Raw genomic sequence first — 12704 nt, 5'->3', positions numbered from 1 at the left:
GAGTTACTTGGGCTGCTATGATGTGACGTTCCACCTCTATCATAAGCTGTACTCCATCTGTGATGTCATGACTCATGTTTGAATTAAAGGTTGGTTGTGATGTTATCCATGAGAATAAGTGGACACCTGATCCCCAGTCACTTATTTAAGATCTCAATAATCAAGTCAGAATCCAAATGAAAGTCATCAAAGTGGAGCCAATTAGAAATAATATAGTTACACAAACCTGGCAATGGTGCGGCAGCCAGGGCCGATAATGGCCCGCCAGCCTGAGAGCAGGAAAGTGTGAGAGCAGTGATGGTCTTGTGAGAGTTTACAGCTGTTATTGACCCTGTCCCCTTCCATTGCAGAGTTTTCTCCCTATAAGAAGTGCAGAGGCTCCCTCCGGGGTGCTAATAGTACATTTATTTTTTTGCGCAGGAGAAGTGCTCTTCACCAATTGCACGTGCCAAATCACCCGAAGGCCACCACCATAAAATTCAGGCATTCATGTTCATGCGTCCTCCATGTTATGTCCTTATAAAGGGATGCATGTTCATGATGACTCCATGTCACACCTGCATACAAGGATGCATGTTCATGCCACCTCGTTCTCTTGGCTTCATACAGGGATTTTATCTCCTCCCTGTCTCACCCTCATGCAGGGATGCATGACCAATGCTCCTTCCCTTCTCGCCCGCATACATGGATGCACGTTCATGTCTCCTCGTTCTCTCGGCTTCATACTGGGATTTTATCTCCTCCCTGTCTCACCCTCAGGAAGGGATGCATGACCAACACTCCTTCCTGTCTCGCCCGCATACATGGATGCACGTTCACGCCTCCTCCTTCTCTCGGCTTCATACGGGGATCATATCTCCTCCCTGTCTCACCCTCATGCAGGGATGCATGACCAATGCTCCTTCCCTTCTCGCCTGCATACATGGATGCACGTTCACGCCTCCTCCTTCTCTCGGCTTCATACGGGGATCATATCTCCTCAATGTCTCACCCTCACTTCCAACATGTGTAACTTCTTGTTCTCTTTGACGTCTGGGGCATGGGTGGCTACTGCACAGCTCTAGATGTCGCCCACCTGCAAGGTGCTATGGAAAGCACTTTTCCACATTGGACGTGCTATATTAACCCCCTCTCCCCAAATACAATAAAAATAAAGAAATATATGTGCTTCCATAATGTCTACCTTCTAATGTTTCATATGTGTAAGCACATTGTCCTCCTCCTGACCACATTCTAAAACTATGTGCAAATTGTTCCTTCCATAAACTGTCACTTCCTTGGCCCTTTATTTATAATGACTGTTATACTCTCTCTCTTTCCGCCACAGTATAAAAAAGACTAGCACACCTCATGATTGGACTAAGAAATTCCTGTCATTTAGTTGGAAATGATTTTCCCATTATCCCCAAAAACTCCTCACTGTGTCTAAGAACGCTTTTTTTCACAGGACAATACAGATCAGATTGACTTGAAAGGTCCTTTCACGCGACTACAGAATGCCTCTCATTCCACTAAAAGATACGCCAGTGCCTACATTAGCCTAGGACTAGACTATGAGTCCCAATGTAGAAAGACCACAAGTCCACAGATATGCCTGTTTATTTAAACATCTGTATTATCATCAGCGTGTGACTGTAAAGGCGGGACCTCGCGCTCTCTGTAAAGCGCTCCATTGGCAACATCAGTTAAATGTCGTTGGTTCAATCCCTCGCGGATGTTGTTTTTATTCCCATTTGTAACTGGGAAATACTGTTGCTGCAATACATATGTCTTAATCAAGCTAGTGGTTATTGACGTAAATGGCAGTGTTATAATGTTTCATGTACTGCAAATGTCACCAGATAATGCGCTCTTAATTAGATTTGGTTGAAATACATTACAGTCACCCGATGAAAAAGTGTGCAAAGAGCATTAAAGAAACAAAAGGTTCATAACAGTAACAGGACATATCGAATTGTTTCAGTCCTCCACAGAGATTGCCAATGTATTAATGGAAATTCTAAAATATCTGCCCAACTGCCGTGACATTGCCTCCCCGCAAAGCCGTGACTCGGATTCAAACCGAGGTTGCTGCGGCCACAATGCAGAGTACTAACCACTATACGATCACGGCGAGCTACTTGGGCTGCTACAATGTGACGTTCCACCTCTATCATAAGCTGTACTCCATCTGTGATGTCATGACTCATGTTTGAATTAAAGGTTGGTTGTGATGTTATCCATGAGAATAAGTGGACACCTGATCCCCAGTCACTTATTTAAGATCTCAATAATCAAGTCAGAATCCAAATGAAAGTCATCAAAGTGGAGCCAATTAGAAATAATATAGTTACACAAACCTGGCAATGGTGCGGCAGCCAGGGCCGATAATGGCCCGCCAGCCTGAGAGCAGGAAAGTGTGAGAGCAGTGATGGTCTTGTGAGAGTTTACAGCTGTTATTGACCCTGTCCCCTTCCATTGCAGAGTTTTCTCCCTATAAGAAGTGCAGAGGCTCCCTCCAGGGTGCTAATAGTACATTTATTTTTTTGCGCAGGAGAAGTGCTCTTCACCAATTGCACGTGCCAAATCACCCGAAGGCCACCACCATAAAATTCAGGCATTCATGTTCATGCGTCCTCCATGTTATGTCCTTATAAAGGGATGCATGTTCATGATGACTCCATGCCACACCTGCATACAAGGATGCATGTTCATGCCACCTCGTTCTCTTGGCTTCATACAGGGATTTTATCTCCTCCCTGTCTCACCCTCATGCAGGGATGCATGACCAATGCTCCTTCCCTTCTCGCCCGCATACATGGATGCACGTTCATGTCTCCTCGTTCTCTCGGCTTCATACTGGGATTTTATCTCCTCCCTGTCTCACCCTCAGGAAGGGATGCATGACCAATGCTCCTTCCCGTCTCGCCCGCATACATGGATGCACGTTCACGCCTCCTCCTTCTCTTGGCTTCATACGGGGATCATATCTCCTCCCTGTCTCACCCTCATGCAGGGATGCATGACCAATGCTCCTTCCTGTCTCGCCCGCATACATGGATGCACGTTCACGCCTCCTCCTTCTCTCGGCTTCATACGGGGATCATATCTCCTCCCTGTCTCACCCTCATGCAGGGATGCATGACCAATGCTCCTTCCCTTCTCGCCTGCATACATGGATGCACGTTCACGCCTCCTCCTTCTCTCGGCTTCATACGGGGATCATATCTCCTCCCTGTCTCACCCTCATGCAGGGATGCATGACCAACGCTCCTTCCTGTCTCGCCCGCATACATGGATGCACGTTCACGCCTCCTCCTTCTCTCGGCTTCATACGGGGATCATATCTCCTCCCTGTCTCACCCTCATGCAGGGATGCATGACCAATGCTCCTTCCCTTCTCGCCTGCATACATGGATGCACGTTCACGCCTCCTCCTTCTCTCGGCTTCATACGGGGATCATATCTCCTCAATGTCTCACCCTCACTTCCAACATGTGTAACTTCTTGTTCTCTTTGACGTCTGGGGCATGGGTGGCTACTGCACAGCTCTAGATGTCGCCCACCTGCAAGGTGCTATGGAAAGCACTTTTCCACATTGGACGTGCTATATTAACCCCCTCTCCCCAAATACAATAAAAATAAAGAAATATATGTGCTTCCATAATGTCTACCTTCTAATGTTTCATATGTGTAAGCACATTGTCCTCCTCCTGACCACATTCTAAAACTATGTGCAAATTGTTCCTTCCATAAACTGTCACTTCCTTGGCCCTTTATTTATAATGACTGTTATACTCTCTCTCTTTCCGCCACAGTATAAAAAAGCCTAGCACACCTCATGATTGGACTAAGAAATTCCTGTCATTTAGTTGGAAATGATTTTCCCATTATCCCCAAAAACTCCTCACTGTGTCTAAGAACGCTTTTTTTCACAGGACAATACAGATCAGATTGACTTGAAAGGTCCTTTCACGCGACTACAGAATGCCTCTCATTCCACTAAAAGATACGCCAGTGCCTACATTAGCCTAGGACTAGACTATGAGTCCCAATGTAGAAAGACCACAAGTCCACAGATATGCCTGTTTATTTAAACATCTGTATTATCATCAGCGTGTGACTGTAAAGGCGGGACCTCGCGCTCTCTGTAAAGCGCTCCATTGGCAACATCAGTTAAATGTCGTTGGTTCAATCCCTCGCGGATGTTGTTTTTATTCCCATTTGTAACTGGGAAATACTGTCGCTGCAATACATATGTCTTAATCAAGCTAGTGGTTATTGACGTAAATGGCAGTGTTATAATGTTTCATGTACTGCAAATGTCACCAGATAATACGCTCTTAATTAGATTTGGTTGAAATACATTACAGTCACCCGATGAAAAAGTGTGCAAAGAGCATTAAAGAAACAAAAGGTTCATAACAGTAACAGGACATATCGAATTGTTTCAGTCCTCCACAGAGATTGCCAATGTATTAATGGAAATTCTAAAATATCTGCCCAACTGCCGTGACATTGCCTCACCGCAAGGCCGTGACTCGGATTCGAACCGAGGTTGCTGCGGCCACAACGCAGAGTACTAACCACTATACGATCACGGCGAGTTACTTGGGCTGCTACGATGTGACGTTCCACCTCTATCATAAGCTGTACTCCATCTGTGATGTCATGACTCATGTTTGAATTAAAGGTTGGTTGTGATGTTATCCATGAGAATAAGTGGACACCTGATCCCCAGTCACTTATTTAAGATCTCAATAATCAAGTCAGAATCCAAATGAAAGTCATCAAAGTGGAGCCAATTAGAAATAATATAGTTACACAAACCTGGCAATGGTGCGGCAGCCAGGGCCGATAATGGCCCGCCAGCCTGAGAGCAGGAAAGTGTGAGAGCAGTGATGGTCTTGTGAGAGTTTACAGCTGTTATTGACCCTGTCCCCTTCCATTGCAGAGTTTTCTCCCTATAAGAAGTGCAGAGGCTCCCTCCGGGGTGCTAATAGTACATTTATTTTTTTGCGCAGGAGAAGTGCTCTTCACCAATTGCACGTGCCAAATCACCCGAAGGCCACCACCATAAAATTCAGGCATTCATGTTCATGCGTCCTCCATGTTATGTCCTTATAAAGGGATGCATGTTCATGATGACTCCATGTCACACCTGCATACAAGGATGCATGTTCATGCCACCTCGTTCTCTTGGCTTCATACAGGGATTTTATCTCCTCCCTGTCTCACCCTCATGCAGGGATGCATGACCAATGATCCTTCCCTTCTCGCCCGCATACATGGATGCACGTTCATGTCTCCTCGTTCTCTCGGCTTCATACTGGGATTTTATCTCCTCCCTGTCTCACCCTCAGGAAGGGATGCATGACCAACACTCCTTCCTGTCTCGCCCGCATACATGGATGCACGTTCACGCCTCCTCCTTCTCTCGGCTTCATACGGGGATCATATCTCCTCCCTGTCTCACCCTCATGCAGGGATGCATGACCAATGCTCCTTCCCTTCTCGCCTGCATACATGGATGCACGTTCACGCCTCCTCCTTCTCTCGGCTTCATACGGGGATCATATCTCCTCAATGTCTCACCCTCACTTCCAACATGTGTAACTTCTTGTTCTCTTTGACGTCTGGGGCATGGGTGGCTACTGCACAGCTCTAGATGTCGCCCACCTGCAAGGTGCTATGGAAAGCACTTTTCCACATTGGACGTGCTATATTAACCCCCTCTCCCCAAATACAATAAAAATAAAGAAATATATGTGCTTCCATAATGTCTACCTTCTAATGTTTCATATGTGTAAGCACATTGTCCTCCTCCTGACCACATTCTAAAACTATGTGCAAATTGTTCCTTCCATAAACTGTCACTTCCTTGGCCCTTTATTTATAATGACTGTTATACTCTCTCTCTTTCCGCCACAGTATAAAAAAGCCTAGCACACCTCATGATTGGACTAAGAAATTCCTGTCATTTAGTTGGAAATGATTTTCCCATTATCCCCAAAAACTCCTCACTGTGTCTAAGAACGCTTTTTTTCACAGGACAATACAGATCAGATTGACTTGAAAGGTCCTTTCACGCGACTACAGAATGCCTCTCATTCCACTAAAAGATACGCCAGTGCCTACATTAGCCTAGGACTAGACTATGAGTCCCAATGTAGAAAGACCACAAGTCCACAGATATGCCTGTTTATTTAAACATCTGTATTATCATCAGCGTGTGACTGTAAAGGCGGGACCTCGCGCTCTCTGTAAAGCGCTCCATTGGCAACATCAGTTAAATGTCGTTGGTTCAATCCCTCGCGGATGTTGTTTTTATTCCCATTTGTAACTGGGAAATACTGTCGCTGCAATACATATGTCTTAATCAAGCTAGTGGTTATTGACGTAAATGGCAGTGTTATAATGTTTCATGTACTGCAAATGTCACCAGATAATACGCTCTTAATTAGATTTGGTTGAAATACATTACAGTCACCCGATGAAAAAGTGTGCAAAGAGCATTAAAGAAACAAAAGGTTCATAACAGTAACAGGACATATCGAATTGTTTCAGTCCTCCACAGAGATTGCCAATGTATTAATGGAAATTCTAAAATATCTGCCCAACTGCCGTGACATTGCCTCACCGCAATGCCGTGACTCGGATTCGAACCGAGGTTGCTGCGGCCACAACGCAGAGTACTAACCACTATACGATCACGGCGAGTTACTTGGGCTGCTACGATGTGACGTTCCACCTCTATCATAAGCTGTACTCCATCTGTGATGTCATGACTCATGTTTGAATTAAAGGTTGGTTGTGATGTTATCCATGAGAATAAGTGGACACCTGATCCCCAGTCACTTATTTAAGATCTCAATAATCAAGTCAGAATCCAAATGAAAGTCATCAAAGTGGAGCCAATTAGAAATAATATAGTTACACAAACCTGGCAATGGTGCGGCAGCCAGGGCCGATAATGGCCCGCCAGCTTGAGAGCAGGAAAGTGTGAGAGCAGTGATGGTCTTGTGAGAGTTTACAGCTGTTATTGACCCTGTCCCCTTCCATTGCAGAGTTTTCTCCCTATAAGAAGTGCAGAGGCTCCCTCCGGGGTGCTAATAGTACATTTATTTTTTTGCGCAGGAGAAGTGCTCTTCACCAATTGCACGTGCCAAATCACCCGAAGGCCACCACCATAAAATTCAGGCATTCATGTTCATGCGTCCTCCATGTTATGTCCTTATAAAGGGATGCATGTTCATGATGACTCCATGTCACACCTGCATACAAGGATGCATGTTCATGCCACCTCGTTCTCTTGGCTTCATACAGGGATTTTATCTCCTCCCTGTCTCACCCTCATGCAGGGATGCATGACCAATGCTCCTTCCCTTCTCGCCCGCATACATGGATGCACGTTCATGTCTCCTCGTTCTCTCGGCTTCATACTGGGATTTTATCTCCTCCCTGTCTCACCCTCAGGAAGGGATGCATAACCAATGCTCCTTCCCGTCTCGCCCGCATACATGGATGCACGTTCACGCCTCCTCCTTCTCTCGGCTTCATACGGGGATCATATCTCCTCCCTGTCTCACCCTCATGCAGGGATGCATGACCAATGCTCCTTCCTGTCTCGCCCGCATACATGGATGCACGTTCACGCCTCCTCCTTCTCTCGGCTTCATACGGGGATCATATCTCCTCCCTGTCTCACCCTCATGCAGGGATGCATGACCAATGCTCCTTCCCTTCTCGCCTGCATACATGGATGCACGTTCACGCCTCCTCCTTCTCTCGGCTTCATACGGGGATCATATCTCCTCCCTGTCTCACCCTCATGCAGGGATGCATGACCAACACTCCTTCCTGTCTCGCCCGCATACATGGATGCACGTTCACGCCTCCTCCTTCTCTCGGCTTCATACGGGGATCATATCTCCTCCCTGTCTCACCCTCATGCAGGGATGCATGACCAATGCTCCTTCCCTTCTCGCCTGCATACATGGATGCACGTTCACGCCTCCTCCTTCTCTCGGCTTCATACGGGGATCATATCTCCTCAATGTCTCACCCTCACTTCCAACATGTGTAACTTCTTGTTCTCTTTGACGTCTGGGGCATGGGTGGCTACTGCACAGCTCTAGATGTCGCCCACCTGCAAGGTGCTATGGAAAGCACTTTTCCACATTGGACGTGCTATATTAACCCCCTCTCCCCAAATACAATAAAAATAAAGAAATATATGTGCTTCCATAATGTCTACCTTCTAATGTTTCATATGTGTAAGCACATTGTCCTCCTCCTGACCACATTCTAAAACTATGTGCAAATTGTTCCTTCCATAAACTGTCACTTCCTTGGCCCTTTATTTATAATGACTGTTATACTCTCTCTCTTTCCGCCACAGTATAAAAAAGCCTAGCACACCTCATGATTGGACTAAGAAATTCCTGTCATTTAGTTGGAAATGATTTTCCCATTATCCCCAAAAACTCCTCACTGTGTCTAAGAACGCTTTTTTTCACAGGACAATACAGATCAGATTGACTTGAAAGGTCCTTTCACGCGACTACAGAATGCCTCTCATTCCACTAAAAGATACGCCAGTGCCTACATTAGCCTAGGACTAGACTATGAGTCCCAATGTAGAAAGACCACAAGTCCACAGATATGCCTGTTTATTTAAACATCTGTATTATCATCAGCGTGTGACTGTAAAGGCGGGTCCTCGCGCTCTCTGTAAAGCGCTCCATTGGCAACATCAGTTAAATGTCGTTGGTTCAATCCCTCGCGGATGTTGTTTTTATTCCCATTTGTAACTGGGAAATACTGTCGCTGCAATACATATGTCTTAATCAAGCTAGTGGTTATTGACGTAAATGGCAGTGTTATAATGTTTCATGTACTGCAAATGTCACCAGATAATGCGCTCTTAATTAGATTTGGTTGAAATACATTACAGTCACCCGATGAAAAAGTGTGCAAAGAGCATTAAAGAAACAAAAGGTTCATAACAGTAACAGGACATATCGAATTGTTTCAGTCCTCCACAGAGATTGCCAATGTATTAATGGAAATTCTAAAATATCTGCCCAACTGCCGTGACATTGCCTCACTGCAATGCCGTGACTCGGATTCGAACTGAGGTTGCTGCGGCCACAACGCAGAGTACTAACCACTATATGATCACAGCGAGCTACTTGGGCTGCTACCATGTGACGTTCCACCTCTATCATAAGCTGTACTCCATCTGTGATGTCATGACTCATGTTTGAATTAAAGGTTGGTTGTGATGTTATCCATGAGAATAAGTGGACACCTGATCCCCAGTCACTTATTTAAGATCTCAATAATCAAGTCAGAATCCAAATGAAAGTCATCAAAGTGGAGCCAATTCGAAATAATATAGTTACACAAACCTGGCAATGGTGCGGCAGCCAGGGCCGATAATGGCCCGCAAGCCTGAGAGCAGGAAAGTGTGAGAGCAGTGATGGTCTTGTGAGAGTTTACAGCTGTTATTGACCCTGTCCCCTTCCATTGCAGAGTTTTCTCCCTATAAGAAGTGCAGAGGCTCCCTCTGGGGTGCTAATAGTACATTTATTTTTTTGCGCAGGAGAAGTGCTCTTCACCAATTGCACGTGCCAAATCACCCGAAGGCCACCACCATAAAATTCAGGCATTCATGTTCATGCGTCCTCCATGTTATGTCCTTATAAAGGGATGCATGTTCATGATGACTCCATGTCACACCTGCATACAAGGATGCATGTTCATGCCACCTCGTTCTCTTGTCTTCATACAGGGATTTTATCTCCTCCCTGTCTCACCCTCATGCAGGGATGCATGACCAATGCTCCTTCCCTTCTCGCCCGCATACATGGATGCACGTTCATGTCTCCTCGTTCTCTCGGCTTCATACTGGGATTTTATCTCTTCCCTGTCTCACCCTCAGGAAGGGATGCATGACCAATGCTTCTTCCCGTCTCGCCCGCATACATGGATGCACGTTCACGCCTCCTCCTTCTCTCGGCTTCATACGGGGATCATATCTCCTCCCTGTCTCACCCTCATGCAGGGATGCATGACCAATGCTCCTTCCTGTCTCGCCCGCATACATGGATGCACGTTCACGCCTCCTCCTTCTCTCGGCTTCATACGGGGATCATATCTCCTCCCTGTCTCACCCTCATGCAGGGATGCATGACCAATGCTCCTTCCCTTCTCGCCTGCATACATGGATGCACGTTCACGCCTCCTCCTTCTCTCGCCTTCATACGGGGATCATATCTCCTCCCTGTCTCACCCTCATGCAGGGATTCATGACCAACGCTCCTTCCTGTCTCGCCCGCATACATGGATGCACGTTCACGCCTCCTCCTTCTCTCGGCTTCATACGGGGATCATATCTCCTCCCTGTCTCACCCTCATGCAGGGATGCATGAACAATGCTCCTTCCCTTCTCGCCTGCATACATGGATGCACGTTCACGCCTCCTCCTTCTCTCGGCTTCATACGGGGATCATATCTCCTCAATGTCTCACCCTCACTTCCAACATGTGTAACTTCTTGTTCTCTTTGACGTCTGGGGCATGGGTGGCTACTGCACAGCTCTAGATGTCGCCCACCTGCAAGGTGCTATGGAAAGCACTTTTCCAAATTGGACGTGCTATATTAACCCCCTCTCCCCAAATACAATAAAAATAAAGAAATATATGTGCTTCCATAATGTCTACCTTCTAATGTTTCATATGTGTAAGCACATTGTCCTCCTCCTGACCACATTCTAAAACTATGTGCAAATTGTTCCTTCCATAAACTGTCACTTCCTTGGCCCTTTATTTATAATGACTGTTATACTCTCTCTCTTTCCGCCACAGTATAAAAAAGCCTAGCACACCTCATGATTGGACTAAGAAATTCCTGTCATTTAGTTGGAAATGATTTTCCCATTATCCCCAAAAACTCCTCACTGTGTCTAAGAACGCTTTTTTTCACAGGACAATACAGATCAGATTGACTTGAAAGGTCCTTTCACGCGACTACAGAATGCCTCTCATTCCACTAAAAGATACGCCAGTGCCTACATTAGCCTAGGACTAGACTATGAGTCCCAATGTAGAAAGACCACAAGTCCACAGATATGCCTGTTTATTTAAACATCTGTATTATCATCAGCGTGTGACTGTAAAGGCGGGACCTCGCGCTCTCTGTAACGCGCTCCATTGGCAACATCAGTTAAATGTCGTTGGTTCAATCTCTCGCGGATGTTGTTTTTATTCCCATTTGTAACTGGGAAATACTGTCGCTGCAATACATATGTCTTAATCAAGCTAGTGGTTATTGACGTAAATGGCAGTGTTATAATGTTTCATGTACTGCAAATGTCACCACATAATGCGCTCTTAATTAGATTTGGTTGAAATACATTACAGTCACCCGATGAAAAAGTGTGCAAAGAGCATTAAAGAAACAAAAGGTTCATAACAGTAACAGGACATATCGAATTGTTTCAGTCCTCCACAGAGATTGCCAATGTAATAATGGAAATTCTAAAATATCTGCCCAACTGCCGTGACATTGCCTCACCGCAATGCCGTGACTCGGATTCGAACCGAGGTTGCTGCGGCCACAACGCAGAGTATACGATCACAGCGAGCTACTTGGGCTGCTACGATGTGTCGTTCCACCTCTATCATAAGCTGTACTCCATCTGTGATGTCATGACTCATGTTTGAATTAAAGGTTGGTTGTGATGTTATCCATAAGAATAAGTGGACACCTGATCCCCAGTCACGTATTTAAGATCTCAATAATCAAGTCAGAATCCAAATGAAAGTCATCAAAGTGGAGCCAATTAGAAATAATATAGTTACACAAACCTGGCAATGGTGCGGCAGCCAGGGCCGATAATGGCCCGCCAGCCTGAGAGCAGGAAAGTGTGAGAGCAGTGATGGTCTTGTGAGAGTTTACAGCTGTTATTGACCCTGTCCCCTTCCATTGCAGAGTTTTCTCCCTATAAGAAGTGCAGAGGCTCCCTCCGGGGTGCTAATAGTACATTTATTTTTTTGCGCAGGAGAAGTGCTCTTCACCAATTGCACGTGCCAAATCACCCGAAGGCCACCACCATAAAATTCAGGCATTCATGTTCATGCGTCCTCCATGTTATGTCCTTATAAAGGGATGCATGTTCATGATGACTCCATGTCACACCTGCATACAAGGATGCATGTTCATGCCACCTCGTTCTCTTGGCTTCATACAGGGATTTTATCTCCTCCCTGTCTCACCCTCATGCAGGGATGCATGACCAATGCTCCTTCCCTTCTCGCCCGCATACATGGATGCACGTTCATGTCTCCTCGTTCTCTCGGCTTCATACTGGGATTTTATCTCCTCCCTGTCTCACCCTCAGGAAGGGATGCATGACCAATGCTCCTTCCCGTCTCGCCCGCATACATGGATGCATGTTCACGCCTCCTCCTTCTCTTGGCTTCATACGGGGATCATATCTCCTCCCTGTCTCACCCTCATGCAGGGATGCATGACCAATGCTCCTTCCTGTCTCGCCCGCATACATGGATGCATGTTCACGCCTCCTCCTTCTCTCGGCTTCATACGGGGATCATATCTCCTCCCTGTCTCACCCTCATGCAGGGATGCATGACCAATGCTCCTTCCCTTCTCGCCTGCATACATGGATGCACGTTCACGCCTCCTCCTTCTCTCGGCTT

The 12704-nt window shown here is 46.1% G+C and overlaps 2 non-coding genes across 2 annotated transcripts; both read right to left on the bottom strand.

The window, feature by feature from the left end:
- Nucleotides 1-4511: 4511 nt before the first annotated feature.
- Nucleotides 4512-4583, bottom strand: TRNAH-GUG (transfer RNA histidin (anticodon GUG)). Its single transcript has one exon. It is a non-coding gene; the product is annotated as a tRNA-His (tRNA).
- A 2041-nt stretch (nt 4584-6624) lies between these two features.
- On the bottom strand, nt 6625-6696 carry TRNAH-GUG (transfer RNA histidin (anticodon GUG)). The gene has a single exon. It is a non-coding gene; the product is annotated as a tRNA-His (tRNA).
- Nucleotides 6697-12704: the final 6008 nt, after the last annotated feature.

This window comes from Ambystoma mexicanum (genome assembly GCF_040938575.1).
Source record: "Ambystoma mexicanum isolate Mex_15411 chromosome 12 unlocalized genomic scaffold, UKY_AmexF1_1 Mex_chr12_unloc.1, whole genome shotgun sequence".
In the NCBI taxonomy this organism is placed as follows: Eukaryota; Metazoa; Chordata; class Amphibia; order Caudata; family Ambystomatidae; genus Ambystoma; species Ambystoma mexicanum.
Note: the sequence above shows the minus strand (reverse complement) of the source record. Positions and strands in the feature narration are given on the sequence as shown.